The following is a 15,728-nucleotide window of genomic DNA, read 5'->3' as shown; positions in this document are numbered from 1 at the left end:
TTTTAAGCTAGAGAACAAGGCTCCATAAACTTGTTTACTAATCCATATGAAAGAAGTGAAAGACGTATAGGCTTTCAATCCCCAAAGATGGTGTCTTCAGGAAGTGAAAACGAGAAACATGAGACAGACTCAAGGGGCAATGAGTCTCATGTTCTGAACCGATGACAAAACCCGTATTGACCACACCTACTGTTTACCAGAAGATCAATCACACCATAACATAAATTGCCTACCTAACACAAATGGATACATATCATTGGTCAACTAAGTCCAAAAACCCTAACAGAAGCAATGCAATGGAAACCTGCAGCATGAGACTGGGGGTAGTTTGACAACAGCAACACATTATATATTACAATACAGTTATTTATCAGATGCTATTATCCACATGTCCTAGTCGGGATGTGTCCTACCTGGGAATCAAACCTAGGGCCCTTAGGTTATAAGACCAGTTCCTTACCCATTATACTTCACTGCCACCAACAGTACATCTTTCCAAGAGAGTAAGAGCTAAAAGTAACTACTTTTGTATCACACTTTTGTCCTGCACAACATTTCACCGACAGGCAAAACCTGCCCAATCTTCTGAAGGCCAAGCTTCAGGCACCTGGTTCCCCAGCAGAAGCTCTCCCGCATCCCCACAGCTGGAAGCAGCCTCGGCTGCAGAGCACCAGGCTCGTCCCTCGTGACGGTTTGGGGCCAACCAACACCCGGACAATGGAGGCCGAGCAGCTGGCTGCGAGAGAGGCCTGAGAGGGCAGAGGCGTACAGAGGTGGAGGGAAGTCAAAACTCTTAAACGGGGGTCAAGGCCCAAGGCTCCCTCACTAATGACAGCACTCAAAGGCCCAGATGTCAATGGGGTCTGAACTGCGGAAGTTGAATGAGGGGATTGGGGGGGAATAACGTTCACTTAAAATATTTACCCCTAAACAGATACTACACGTCCACGCACCCTCGACTCAGCGAAGATGGCGGGAATCTCTGGGGTTACAGGGCAATCGGCTAAATATATGATGTTTAAATACGGCGTTTTATTCTTCATGAAGAAAATCCACATATGACATCATTAAAGTAAGATTGAGCATTATTTAAAGCCTGACTTGAAGTTATTTTTTATAATTTTATTGTTAAATAACTTAATTAAATGCCATTCTAATGTTTAATTCCATAATTAAAATGTTTCATTTCAGTTTTTTTTTTAGATTACTCGTCTTTCATTGTTCCTGAATTTCTAACTGAATAATGAATAATGCTGATATGCATTTATAAAAATGAGCACTCTTTGAACGAGTAACTTGATGTAACTATCTATCTGCAATTAGTTCTGTTTCTTTGTACCAAGTCAGGCGTCAAGACAGACAAGCCATTCTTCATTTTCAACAGACAATCCTGTCCAACTCTGACAGTCTGCACATTCAATACTTTCACACAACAAACAGTTCAACACGCCAAAATCAGATATCATTCCCGTAGTCTTCTTAATCATGAACAAACATAACTGTGGAAGCTATGGTCTGTATAAAATAAGTGTGGCAGGTGTAAACCGTGTGTCTTGCAGGACATTTTTAACGATTAGAGCGAAAATGAAACCACTTTATCTCCCCATCAGTTGCAAGCTCCACGCATATATAATGAAGCCAGAAGAGGTCCTCCCAGTGTACTCACAGTCTCCTGCAGAGAGTGGCTGTTCTCGGGGGAGGGGGGCCCGAGGTCCGGAGGGAAGCTTGTAATAGAACTCCATGACACTGCACATTACAACATAAACAACATCCTATTCGTTAGGCTCTGAAACCGGAGAGCAGCGCTGGGCATTTCAGCGGTCTCCAAAGAATTTCAGATGGCCTATTGATCCATTAATTTAGTAGGCTTCTGAGGCCCGGGTAATGCACAATGTTTCAGTAAATTGAAAGGGGGCTCAGGGATTATAATGTGTCCCCTCTCCAAAAAAAAAAAAAATGAAAAAAGAAAAGAGAAATTGAAAATTAATATTGAGAGGCACATCTTTGACTTATAAAATTACAGGCCGCTTGGCGTTGTGAGGCAGCAGTCGAATCTGTCATATAAAACGTGGTGACGGGCGAAACTCAGGAGGCTTGGTTCTCGGTATTTGGAGAGAAGCTGCCAATGTGAAATGACGCGGCACCCCCTCCCCCCCGTCCGATTTCTCTCTTTCAGCTGGAGAAGAGTAGCGCCTCGCCTTGCCAAGTCCTCGATTCGCACGACAGCGACGCAAAACTAACACGTCAGTGCAAATGGCCCTGTTTGCGTTCCGTTCCTGAGATTTATTTCAGAAATCGTTTCGCCGTTTCTTTCTGTGGTGAAGTGGAGAGAACACGATGAAATGTTTGATAAATGCATGAGACTGGCTCTTTCAGACTGGCATGTGACCCTTCTGAAACCACAAGTTTCGCCATTAAGTGCATTTGTGTATGATTAATACTCGCCTATGTGTTATCGTGATACATTACTAGTAAAAAGACAGAAAATAATGATTTAAATGGTTAGATAACAGGCAGCTTTATTACACAAATATGATTGGCTTCTAAAATTACTGTACAAAAGAACAAAACAAGTCAGATAATTTTGTAAAACTTTCCTGGATCTCCTCCTCTCACTCACACACACACACACACACACACACACACACACACACACACACACACACACACACACACACACACACACACACACACACACACACACACACACAACATCTGAAGAGCCAAAGAGAGATGATTTTGACCTCTGACATCCACAGAACGACAGGTCTCACCTCACGAAGACGACAGTGACAGAGGCTAATTCTGTTTGGTCAATACGGAGGAAATCCCGCACGCCTTCGAAACACTCACAGGCTCCCTTCAAAAGCCATCCTTCATCTGGCCGCGTCTCTCCGGTTACACGGCTGCAGCCGCCACCCCGTCGGACGCATCTGTCGAGCGAGTGGCAGGGGTCTCATCGACAGAGCCCAGCAGCCCTAAAAACCCGTTTGAGGTACAGCAGGAACCTCCCCCTGCTGTACAAAAGACCCTCTGTTTCCAGACGACTCGGGACTGGCAAAGGATCCAAGAAGGATCAATATTACAAGCTGAGATGAACAGAAACACTAGCCTAATGGACACAGAATTATGATGACAGGCCAACCCTGGGCCTAAAAGTCATATTAATATGGACAGCAGAGGCCACTGAGGCCCGGAGAGGGGGTCGGAGGGTCACTTGGACAGCTTATCCATTCTTAATGGAAGGCTATCGACTGGCCAGTGTGAAACCACAGTGAATATTACATGTCGGCAGTTGGGAGGGGGTGTTCTGGGTTTATAGATCTCAGAGTTTCAGCAGATCTCTTTGAGCGTAGGGCCTCCTTCTCCCCTCTTCTCTCTGATCGATAGTTTGTTTTTAGCACTCCGTTATCAGCACACTGAGACAACGTGCTGGACGAAAGCGTTCTCGTTGATGAAGTCGGCCACATGCGGCGCTGGGACTAGTAGCTGTTCTTCGCCCCAATTAGTCACTCACACAGATATATCAAAGCTTATTAAACCATAATAATAAACGCTGGCTGTGGAGACGGCCTGTACAGTGGGCGATTTTCAAACCATGTACAAAGCCAGGCATCTGAATCCCCTGATTCCCACCCCAGGCACGGTCTGTACTGCGATCCCATCGCTGCACGTCACCCTCTCTACCTTCTCCGTCTGAAAATAAATAAACACTGCGCCCTACCCACTGACCTCTTTTCACACCAGCTACCGACGGTGGGAACATGCTGATGCCCATTCACAGGGATGGGACACAAATACTACGCACAGAGCAATATGCGCTGCATCTATATATAGCTGACAAACTGCTCCACTCCTGATGGGCTTGTTCATAGAGATGGTTATTAAAAAAATAAAGAGAAACATGAGTATAATTAATAGGCAATTACGGAAAGCAACAGACAAAAAGCTTAGTGGGATTATGAAAGCATCAGACACAGACAAGTACTGCTCATCGAAACAATGGAAAACAGGCAGACCCCTCTGCCTCACATACTCTCATAGGCTCAATGATCAGCTAATCCTATTAGCAAAGTGATGTTTGGTCATCGTGTGGAAACAAATGTGTTGTTTTTACCTGCCACATCAAGTGCTCCCAGAATGCAAGTGGGGCCATGGGAATTCACCAGACTTCTACTGGAAACTAATTAAACGTGAAGGCAAACTTTATTCACCCATTTAATTCTGAGTCACGGTTGAACAGATACCGGAGTCCAAAATCCACAAAAGAATTATACATAATTTAAAACGTAAAACATTAAAACAATGCCTGGAATTTATTGGACAGTTTCAATGGATGAGGTTTGATCTTAGACCTGTGGTCTGTGAAAGTTCTACCACATGTCTTTCACACGGCCATATTAAAAGAAATCTTCAAAAACGTATAACTGACATGAACATGCTAAACAGGGAGAATATGTCAGTTCAATCTGTGCACTGCCACATTTTCTAATATCCCGGAGACTAGCACTGCTGTATGTCATTTTGAGTGCGAGGTACAAAGTGACTGTAACTGTAGCCTATACTGTGTGTCACAAATTTGTATACGACCCTAGAGAAGCTAGCAAGAATGTCCACAAAAACACTGCATTTTTACAGTAAAATTATAATTGCAAAAATATACAGGATTTCACAGTTTTTTCAAAACATTGTCAAAGTCACGTAGAACAGCAACAATGACTTATTATTTAACATAAATGATAACTGCCAATACTGGTGCTGCCATTTTCAAAGGACATTTCCGCCCAACTGGATATGACGACAATGAAACTTTATATGAAATGAGAAACACGGACGCAGGGTGATATTAGTGTCTGACTGATATGATGATGAGCTTTGGAGCCTCTGCCTCACACCGCCTGTGCTTCGGAGAGAACGCGCTGGCGCAGAACTAACGGGGAAAGCACGTGCGCGTGCAGCAAGGTGACCTAAATGCCGAAACGCATGAAACGTAATGGGGCCCAGGAGGCCGTGCGCGCACACACCGCAATGTCACTGTTTACAGAGCCGTTGCTCCGGGGACGCGTCCGATCACATGACCCGGGGGGGGGCAGCGTCTGAAACGCGGGGGAGAATTCGACAGCTAGCGCATCCCTCAGAGAATCCCGACAGAGTCCAACTCTAAAACTGCTTGAGCTGGGTGAAACCAAGATGTGAAAGAGTGCATGATGGGAAGTACAAGTCACTTGGCTCCCCAGCAGAGGTATAATTTTTTATGTTGTCCAGTGACTCTAGTAGCTCCTGGAGAAACGCTGTCTAATGAGGACCATGCATTCATTAGATAGTGTGACACTGCAGCGGTGACAGATGACACTGAGCAAGACACTGTCATGTTCTGCACAAGTTGTTAACGAACATGAACTGATTAAACCGTTTCCTTGGTTGTTTTTAAGACTGCCAGAGTCATCTGTAAGTTGGCGAAATCTTGGACTTGACAGTTGGCTATCCGTGAGGGTTCTAGGGCATATATCACCGATTAGTAAATATCCATAAAAATAACTATCTACATCATCAGAATTTATTGTGCATAATTATGCTTGACTGTCACATCAACAAATTTACAGGACCACCAAGTTTAGTTCGTAATTCATTCATGAGCTCAAAACAATCAAAATAAAGCACTACTACTTCCCTAGGAGTGGTGTCTGTTGTGCCTGTTCAACCGCGAAAGCTATAAAATTAAAATCCACAGTAATTTGTTCCACCATAGTTACTGTTCATAACATATCAGCGTCACACCAGAGGTTTGCTGACTCATTAAAGGGCAAGGTGTGATGAATTAAGTTCCTTGAAACTGAGTTCATGGATGAATTCAGTGACAGCCGCGGGCGCATTTCTGACGGACTTACTGTACACTCTCCCTCCGCCCGCTGCTCTTTCTGCCAGAGGAATGCAGAAGTTGTCATAAAGCCGCGAACGTCAAGACAAGCTGCCACTGTGTGTGCCTTCAGCTGCTCCCCAAGAGGGCCGGCCATCTGAAAACCATTCATCACACCCTCTCTCTCTCTCTCTCTGACAGATCAACGTCCGAAGCGCACAATGAGTCGGGACCAATTTGGAACTTTTTGAAAATGTACGTCAGTCCAGTGCTATGCTAAAAAAAAACTACAGAAAGTACTGTGTCACAGAGGATTAATTGGATAACAGCTTTAAAGCATCTAGGAATGCTTGATGTCAGAGGGTTCTGGCTGCCTCTAATTTTCATTAGATGATACATGTTGCTACATGTTGGTGTTAATTGTCCCCAACTGTCGACTTTACCGACATGAAAACTGTTCCAGAAGTCCCCTGCCTTGGGTAACTGCTTCCAAAGACGCAAACCCTGAATTGTTCTACAAAATGGCAAAATACACAGGAGTTCTTTGCCAAAAACATTGTAATTTTCTTGCTTTCAGTCGCAAAAAACTAATCAAAACGAATTATTCAGACGTGGAAGAAAACAAAACGCAGCCACAGCACGATGGAAGGTTACATCTTTCCGTCCCTCCGTAAAAATGTGGAAATTGGTTTTCGAACACAAAAGCAAATCGATTTTTTCCCCCTCATACTCCACTCTTAATTTTAAGCTGAAGAACTGTAAGGGCACGGTCTTGCCGGAAGGTCGGCACTCAAAAAAAAAAAACTCACAAAATTTCGGATACGCCGAAAGAGGGCTGAACAAAGAGCATGACAATGAACTCAAACAACCGCTCAATCCCCAGGGCAGAGAGAACAGTTCCCTTCTGTTTCAATGCGGGTCAATGAAATGACCACATGACAAGGACATATCTATATGTTGTCACAGATCATTCCCAACTTTTTTCTCATGTAATAATACAAGTGTGCAGTTACAGGAAAAAGGCCTGCAAACCTGTTGCCACTGTCCTGTTGCTAATGTATGTGTTTGGAGCATGCAGCAGACAGTCTACCTGTTACCAGAGTGTTTCACCCATAACCATCTCAGCTTTTTTATGCTTTTAGTACAGTATAGATCAACACATCAAACTCAATAAATAGTCATTCCTCTCCCAAAAGGTCGCATGTGTTAATTGAACACACTTAACACAGTAAAGTGTTTAGCTCACACAGTAAACCTATGGCTAAGTCTTAGGCTAGATGGTAATGAGAGGGATCCACAGATTAGTGAGGGCTAGCGGACGGAGAGCACTAACATCACATTGGTTACTGCTGTACAACAGGTCCATACTTGAGATTTTGGACACGAGCACCGTGCTGTTGGCAGTCCGATGCCGTTTTCAAAGGAGAAGATGAGTTTGAACTTGACGGCTCTCGGTCATCTGGAAAAGAGCCAGTGAGTTTTCCAGCTAAAGGGCTAGACATGGTGGGACTTGGACATGAGACAGCAGGATCCTAACTGAAGAAATTAATCACAATCACGTATAGCTGTAAAATAAGGTTACTGGGCATACAGTCTTAATAGTAAGTTGTCGGGTACTGCATTATGTCATGGCCTTCTGCATAAACATCGCCAGTCACTCGCATTCCCATGGGAGTTCTACTCATGAATATTTACATGCATTAGTTCATGCTTTTGCCTGGGTCTGTGTTTGCTTTACCGTCTTCCAGTTAATGATGAAATGCAGATTCCGTAAAGTGGCCCTGGACTGTTTATCTGTCCACTGTCTCTGAGTTCAATCCAAGCAGAACCACATTTGTGTCACTCCAGCACTCTCTTTGAACCACTAATCTAATGAGTGCAACAGGATCAAAGCCGTTTAGATGTGATAAACAAACGATCAGCTGAGTCAACCATATTTTTAAATCATGATGTAATGCAAAGACAATTAATGATAAAGTGGCGAAACAAAGGCAATTCAGCCAAACCCCAAACTAAATCATAAAAGATGATGTGATATAGGCTCGCAGTTCAAACTGCTTAGTGAAATAGCAGAATGCATCTTTGTTCAGTTCAGAAAACAAAATGTGTGTTCACCATGGTCAGGCTGTGGGTCTTCTCCTCACTCTCATACAATGCACATTCTTTACTACGTGACCACAATCTTCAAAGCAGTGATTACAGTGGGAGCACTAGAAAAAGCATAGAGCACATTGTCAGAAGACTGTGGCTAAATGACAGTACTAAGGAGAACCATCTTTAGTATGAGTGGACATCTAAGTCATTCATATGAAAATACTGGAACTGGCCCATAATTCATGATATAATTCATGGCTTGTGATACAATTCATTATCTTAACAAAGGAATATACCCTGGACAGGATACCAATCTATCACTGGGCACGCACACCATTCACACACACATATCTATGGGCAATGTAGAGTCTCCAATTAGCACATGGACATGGGGAGAACACGCAAACTCCAGACAGAAAGGCCCAGGCCCTGCTGATACTACTGTGAGGGGAATGGGGGGGGGGGGGGGGGGGGTAGAATATGAAATCTCCAAAGACAACAGAAAATCCCTGGGTTTACACCTCCAGCACTTGAATCTCTCTGATGTCATCAGAGCACTTCAAACTCAATTACCCACACTCCACTGGGTCTCCAGCACAGCACATGGGGCTCTGTATGCAAACCAGCCTACAACACTTTCATCACATTCTGCTGCCCAGAAACCCAGTTTATACTTCCTGCATGAATGTGTGGTTGTTAACCTGACTTCCTCCTCGATGTCCGTGTGTTAAATGAACAGCTATGGTCGTTGGTGTTCCACAAGACCACTTCAAAAGCTCACTTTCATGTTATGCTTGTTATTTCAAGTTGCATCACAGCCTTTTCGCACCACTGATTAGGCCTAATTGATTTCAAATGAGACTATTACCCATCGGGGCATGCACAAATACAGTATAAAAGTATAATTTTCGTAACACGATAAAAGCACACGTTGAACCGCATGGTAGAAAGCAAATCTGCCACACGTGTCATTTTCTACAGGTAAAGATGACGGATCCTGCTCTCCCACAACTTGGCAACACTTAAATAACAGTTGTACAGCTCTTTCTGAGTGTCCGCTGAGAGCATTCACAGAGTAGCTCTTCTTCTGTCTGCAATGGGTCTACAGAGATGCTTTTAGCCCTGCATAATTTATGACACCAATTGGAAATAGCAACAACAGAGAACATGGGTTTTTTCTGAGCATTTTTAAGCTATATATAGAGCCATAGAAAACACTTTTCTTTCTGAATCATTGATGCTTTCAATAACTTGAAGCACACAATAATAAATAAGTCTTTCTGAAATAGTTTGCACTACTGACTTCAGTCACTTTTTGAACTGGACTTCCCGAGCTCAGCCCTAATCCATATTTTACTACAATAACTTGTAGTTGGTAACTTCTGGAACCACGGCAGCTCGTCTGAAACACTAACAGGCCTAAAATCATTCTTCACCATTTTGTTTTGGACACAAGGTAGGTATGTCATCGGTATGGTGAAACAAATATGCTTCAGATCACTGCAAATCAAACGAACTTCAAAAAGCTGTACAGAATATAACTTTGTTTTCATCATCATTTAAATATGCTCCCAAGTACCCTAGAACAAACTGCACATTTGAAACGTATTGCAGTTTTTAACGCAAACATAAAAAAGAAATATATTGAATATTAAAATGTACGTTTTTTGTTTGTTTTAAAAGCAGCAGGCTAATTATTCGCTTATCAATGCGTTAGTGCACACGACGCTCTTCATATTACTACAACACTCATGGAATAAAATTTAGCAAACAATGACGCGAGAAACCGAGAGCAATGTGTAAGTGTGGGTTTACCAGAAAGTCCCTCTAGCCTTCTAATCCGGGAAGGCAGGGCTAGATGTAGATGGGGCCTACAGGTCTTTGCTTTTCTTTTACATGCGCTCCTTGCAATTCAACGAAGATGCAGTTTGCACCAGTTGTGCGGAAAAGACAGCAACCACGGTCATCCGGAAGTTCCGGCGCAATCTTTCGGATTTTATATTCCGTTCCTACACTCCGCTAATTGTGTGGTGTTCCCCCTTTTTATGACGGAAAAGCATTTGTTATGATGAAGTCTCCTAAATATTTTCTCGCTGAAACGCACCCGTATGCCTACCGTAAGTGTATATCGGCAGGTTATTGGCAATCCTGAGGGGAAAGTGTACCACTTGTTGATGCCGATTGAGCCAGGTATGTAAATAAGCAGAGCTGATGAGCTCGAATATTTTCCCCATAGTTAATGCATTAAAATTTTGATGTTCGATTGCCTGCAAACATTTTTAAAAATCTCTGTTTATCAATGTCAAAGAACGCCAAACAGTACTAATTCACATACCTGGATTTCACTGTTTATGGATGAGCCTTGCCACAAATGAAATTGCTTGATTTTTATTTATTTATTTATTTATTTATTTATTTATTTATTATTTTGTGTACCTTGGGAAGCAATCATGTGCTAACTAGGTGATCCCAAATTATGGTGAATAAAGGGGAACAATTGTTAATGAAAATGTCCAAACAAAATCTCTTTATGGGGTGCACATAAACAAAATTAAGATGAAGATATACCATAAATTTAGAATTCTGTCACAAATGTCCTTTATAAGAAGTGTTATTTGTTGTCTACATATCCAATTCAACTAGGCATTTTTCACGGCTGCTTGTGTGTGTGTGTGAGAGAGAGAGAGAAAGAGAGAGAGCGAGAGAGGCACACTTATGAAGCACAGGCAAATAGACACAGCCGGATTCAGAATTATGCTTAGCGACTGTTTTAATGGCTTGGTTTGGTTAGGTTTAAAGGTTCTGTTAGCCCTCGCCAATCTGAAGGCTGCAATGAAGTAGTATTTCTTTTGCATTTTACATGACTCAAGGGCTTGTTCCTCTCGCCTGTCTGCTCCCCTCACGTCACTGGGAATTAACTGGAACAGTTTTAGGCTGCAGGTTCTTCCTCTCTCCCGGCAGAGAGTGTCTCTGTGCCAGATAGCAAGCTGCAGCCGCGCTGGAAACGCTTATTTTGTAGACAGCAGTAAACTGGATATAAAAAAAAATAAATAAACAAAAGCTATCATTGGCGATATGCATGAGAAAATTCTGCTTGTTGTTTTGTAACAAGGACATTGTGAATGTGTAACACAGCACTACAGACTACTGTATATATACATCTTTTACCTCCCAGAATTACGAGGATGGGTACATTCACTGAAAAATGTGCTCAAAATCAATATTCAGCATCTCAACATGCTCGTGTAGCTATACTGGCTCAAAACATTGCATCATAGAATAAGCACAATTAAATGGGTAAAGGCCATAGTCATTTGGCAAAAAAATAAATAAATAAAATAAAAAATATATAGTGAATTATCACAGACATTCATCTCTTTTCTAGAGTGAGTCAAATCTTTGATTAGGTCGTGACCTTTGTCTCTGAGAGTAAGATTAATGAGGATGTTTCTCAGTCCCTTCAACAAGCCCGGCGGAGGAGCACTGTCAGGCAGAAATATGACTATAGGGACTTGACATGACACCACTTGCACCTCACAACTCAATAGTTTTTCTTCAAGGTTTTTCTTGTACTGTGCTGTATTTTCTCGTATGGCATGCTTGCATAATTCTACATCTCATAAACATTGTGTGGGTTTATTATGGTTTCACCAAAATACGACTATACCTGGTTTGAACAGAGAAATTCAACCCTAATTTATGCATAAAATATAAATGTAATCCATAGTGCCCAAGATGATACCATATTGTTACCCCTATATTTTTCTATTAGCATGAGCAAACTTTCTTCTGGTCTGAATGGTAGTTAGCAGTCTCACTGGATTAAAAAACAAAAAACAAAAAACAAAAAAAAAACAAAACCGATATAGCTGGCTAACATCTTTTTAAACAAACGTCTTCTTTTCAGGAAATAGTTAGTTGGCCATGACAAAATCGGAATGTTATAAAACAAGAAAAGGGAATTTATACCTCCCTGGACACAGAATGGAAGTGGCTCCATCTTAAAGCTTCAAACATAGATAGCAAGAGCTCTGTAGTCTCTTAGACCTGGTCGGCTCCATTACAGTGGGAATCACTGAATTGCTGAACTTCCCATAGCGAACCTCCAGTTTTCATTCTGCGAGTGAAGGGTCTGGTTTTACACAACTCTTAGTTTAAATGTACGGGACACCTTCTCACAAGGAGACAGGGGAGTCTTCTAGTCAATTAGTGTCTGTGGGACGCATTAAATACTGAAGGGCACTATATTAAGCTGAGACGAGGATGTTTTTTTTTTTCTTTTTTCCTTTTGCTTAATGCACTTTTAATGAGGCTATGCTTCCTGCCTGGAGCAAGTTTGCGGGCGAATCCTATCATTCATAGTGACAGCCTGTATGGTTGACTATGAATTATTGCGTATTGAATGGGCTAATTGCTTCTACTGCTTCTGTGCGAGACCCACTGGACCAAGGTGTGCTGACGCTAAAGACAGACTTTAGGAAGGATAAAGTGTTGCTTGATGCAGCGGACGCTGCCCTTGCATTCGTTCCCTTGCAGTGCACATACACCAAAGCCCAGCAGGTAAAGGTGTTGTGGAATGGTGTGAGGTCCAGGGCTTACAGGGGTGTGATGAGTCCATATGCTTTGCATTCTTCTATTTGGCAGTTTTTGTTGCCTGGCTGGTTTTTTCAGGATTACGCTTTTGCCCCGAACTGCAGAACTACAGATGTTTTTCAACAAAAGAAAAAGAAAGAAAGAAAGAAAGAAAAAACCCAGCTAGCATTCCTGGTTTCAGTATGCATTCAGTGGTGCAAAAAGTAATTTTTTGGATATTTCCCCGATTCTTGGCAATAAGGCACATTTGGAAATTTTAACAGTGGCATAAAAGTGGCTAGAGCAAAACAGGTTTTTTTGCTTTTGTCATTCCCATTATAAAATCATTTACACAGGTTGTGTTACAAATATGAACACATTACTTTTTTTAAAAGCTCATCTAAAAATCCCTCCAGTTCAAATAATTGATAACAGATATCGGGAAATAGCAGTTTAGGAAACTTTTCCATGTCTGAGGGCTCATCAATCGCGATCAGGGCTTGTGTTCCACTGAACTCTCTGGTGTAAGAACGCGAGTGCTTTCCTGCACTGAATTCAGAGGTTTCAGTTGCAAAGGTCAACATCCGTAGAAGCATTTTTTCCCCTCTCTCGTTCTTTAAATTCGGGCATCATTTTTCTGCGGCTGTCCTGCGTTTCGCCGCGAGCGAATAAATCACACCGGACCCTGTCAACATTTGTTAGCCAAGATGAGCTTTACACATGGGATCCTTACGAACGTGCTTTGAATTACATCAAGCGGCCATGTTTTAATGGATCAAATGACAAGGATGTATTGTCTGAGGAAGTGTAACGCACATAATTGCGTAAGTTTCTCTGATAGGGTTTCAGGTGACTTCAGACGAGCCCTGTCTGTGTGTGTCTCAGACCTTTACACCATTACAGTTTTACATCAACGCAACGGAACTGCTCAAAATGGATCTTACTGCACAGGGTATTATTATACTTTAGAAATAGCCTTACTTTTTAAAAGCTTGTTTCTCTTATACTTGACTACTTTCCTAAATTGGATAATAAATGTAAAACTATACACATTCTCGTCATTCATCATACCTTTTTGCTGATCTATTTTAAAAAAAATCAGATTCCTACAATTTTTTTGTGCCTCAGTTCTCTCCATCAGCTCAAGACACACATCGATTAAGATAGACGTTAAAGTGGTTGTTTCAAAGTGGCAGTTGTATTTTATTCAGGATAGCAAGTTTCTTTGTTTGAAGGCCTCTTCTGAAATTGCCCTCCCTCTTTTGAACAGGATAATATGACAGATGGTGCAGATTTAGATAAGACCATACAATGCACCTTTAGTCTTCTTTCTTCGAAGACAGGGCTATCTCCTTTTCACTTCAATTGAAGCCACATTATATGCCTTTCCAATGTAAGAAATATTTCCATTCTTCATAACTCCCCATAATTGCATTTTGCCAACAATGTGGCATTTCTATGCCCGTTTGACTTCCTCTGAATGGACACATTTTAATACCAAAATAACACAAGCACACATCACAAGTACAATTTCCCTAAATGTTTGTCTCATTGTGTTTAGCACAGTGCTGTACCACTTATTCACATTAATCAAACAGTAATGAGCCAGGTTTCATAATTATAAATTATCATAATAATAATATTTGTCATTTTAAACAGGTGGTCCTCACAACTTAAAATAACATTGTTATCATTGGTGTTAGTGTCTTCAACAAATTTACTGATCCCATTTCATGCCAAGAGGATGCCTGTCTTTTAAGTAATCAAAACTGTTCAGTAATTCTATAACATTTCTTAGTATTTATAATAATTTTCGTAATGAAGTAGACTACCAGGGACTGAACCAAAATGGCTTTGGGCAGGTATAGGTAATCCAACCCCCATCACCTGAGTATTGCAAGAAACGGAAATCTCTGCAGGGCATTCAAATAATTATGTTGGAATTTTTCATTGGAAGTGATGAAGGATGAAAGCGAGATTCCCGTTATCAGCTCTTCCCGATCTGGGATATTCAATACCGGGTCTCTCAGAAGGGGATAAACAGGAGACACAGACACAAATCGCAATCAAGAAATAATAAGAGCACGCTAGCTTAACTGTTGAAATTCTTCAAACATTAACGCTCACCCCCTCCCCCCCAGCAATATTATCTTCAGCTGTGCATTTCAGCTGGCTCCTGTTGACATACATTGTTTGTGTTTTCATTGTTAGACAATTTACATAATTTTTCCGCGGTACAAGAAAATGGAATCCCTTTCGATTGGTTGACTAGAGAATAGGTCAGGGACAACGACCAAGCTTTTAAAATTAGCACAAAAACTTCTGAAAGAATTTGTTTTTCTGCATTAACCTGCATGTGACATACACATGACAGCTATCTCATGCTGTAATCCCTGAGATTTAACAATAAAATGACATATGCCATATCCATAGCACCGATCAGATTTCCCGTCTAGACAGCATTGTGACAGGAGCAGGTCTACCCAGGGAAGCGGGGCCTAAGTTCGAACAGGTAATGTTGCTCGTGATCAGGGTTGGCGGGAATACTGTACATTAAATGCTGAGGAATTAAAAAGTGAACGAATGCGAGTTGACCTTTACGAGCAGGAAGCGCAGCAGCCATCGCTGGATGAGTTTCAGCTCTTCTTACAGAGCCCCACGGCCACAGAAGGTCTTGTCAGGGTGCTGCATTTAAGTGCTTTTAAGTGTTTTCCACACTTACACCTGTAGGCCCACGCCTCAACTCCAGACTCTAGCACACTGGTCTGAAATGCCTATACCCTCTTCTTCTCCTTCTTCTTCTTTTTCTTCTTATTTCTCAAAACTGCAGTCTGTCATCATGTTTATTTTTGTACTTGAAGAAAATACACTTTTACATTTGAAGAACGCACTTCAATGTTAAGCCTCAACAGCGACTTGGAGAGCTCTTCCTGGTTTACTTCCCAGCTTTGTCTTTTTTAACTTTTTAAATGTTAGAGAGCACAAAAGCTGAAAAGGCAACTTTAAAACATCACATTGTGGCACATGTACACAAATGCACACACACAGACACAATATTCACGTCGAGAGGGCACATAGAACAAAAGGCAAAAGAAACTAATAAAGATATAGTTTGCCTATTACAGCGGAACACATTAACAGCTTAAACCGCCATCGCTCGACTGTGAATCTCAATTCTCCCTTTTATCGATCGCAGAAGATATCA

At 41.7% G+C, this 15,728-nt stretch overlaps 1 long non-coding RNA gene across 1 annotated transcript; it reads right to left on the bottom strand.

Moving 5' to 3' along the window:
- Positions 1 to 7,180: 7,180 nt before the first annotated feature.
- Positions 7,181 to 9,951, bottom strand: LOC118231498. The gene is made up of 3 exons (XR_004766080.1): positions 9,767 to 9,951; positions 7,973 to 8,067; positions 7,181 to 7,393 (listed from the first exon to the last, which is right to left on the bottom strand). It is a non-coding gene; the product is annotated as an uncharacterized LOC118231498 (long non-coding RNA).
- Between the last annotated feature and the right edge of the window lie 5,777 nt (positions 9,952 to 15,728).

This window comes from Anguilla anguilla, chromosome 7 (assembly GCF_013347855.1).
Source record: "Anguilla anguilla isolate fAngAng1 chromosome 7, fAngAng1.pri, whole genome shotgun sequence".
In the NCBI taxonomy this organism is placed as follows: domain Eukaryota; kingdom Metazoa; phylum Chordata; class Actinopteri; order Anguilliformes; family Anguillidae; genus Anguilla; species Anguilla anguilla.
This window is presented reverse-complemented; position numbering and strand designations above follow the sequence as displayed.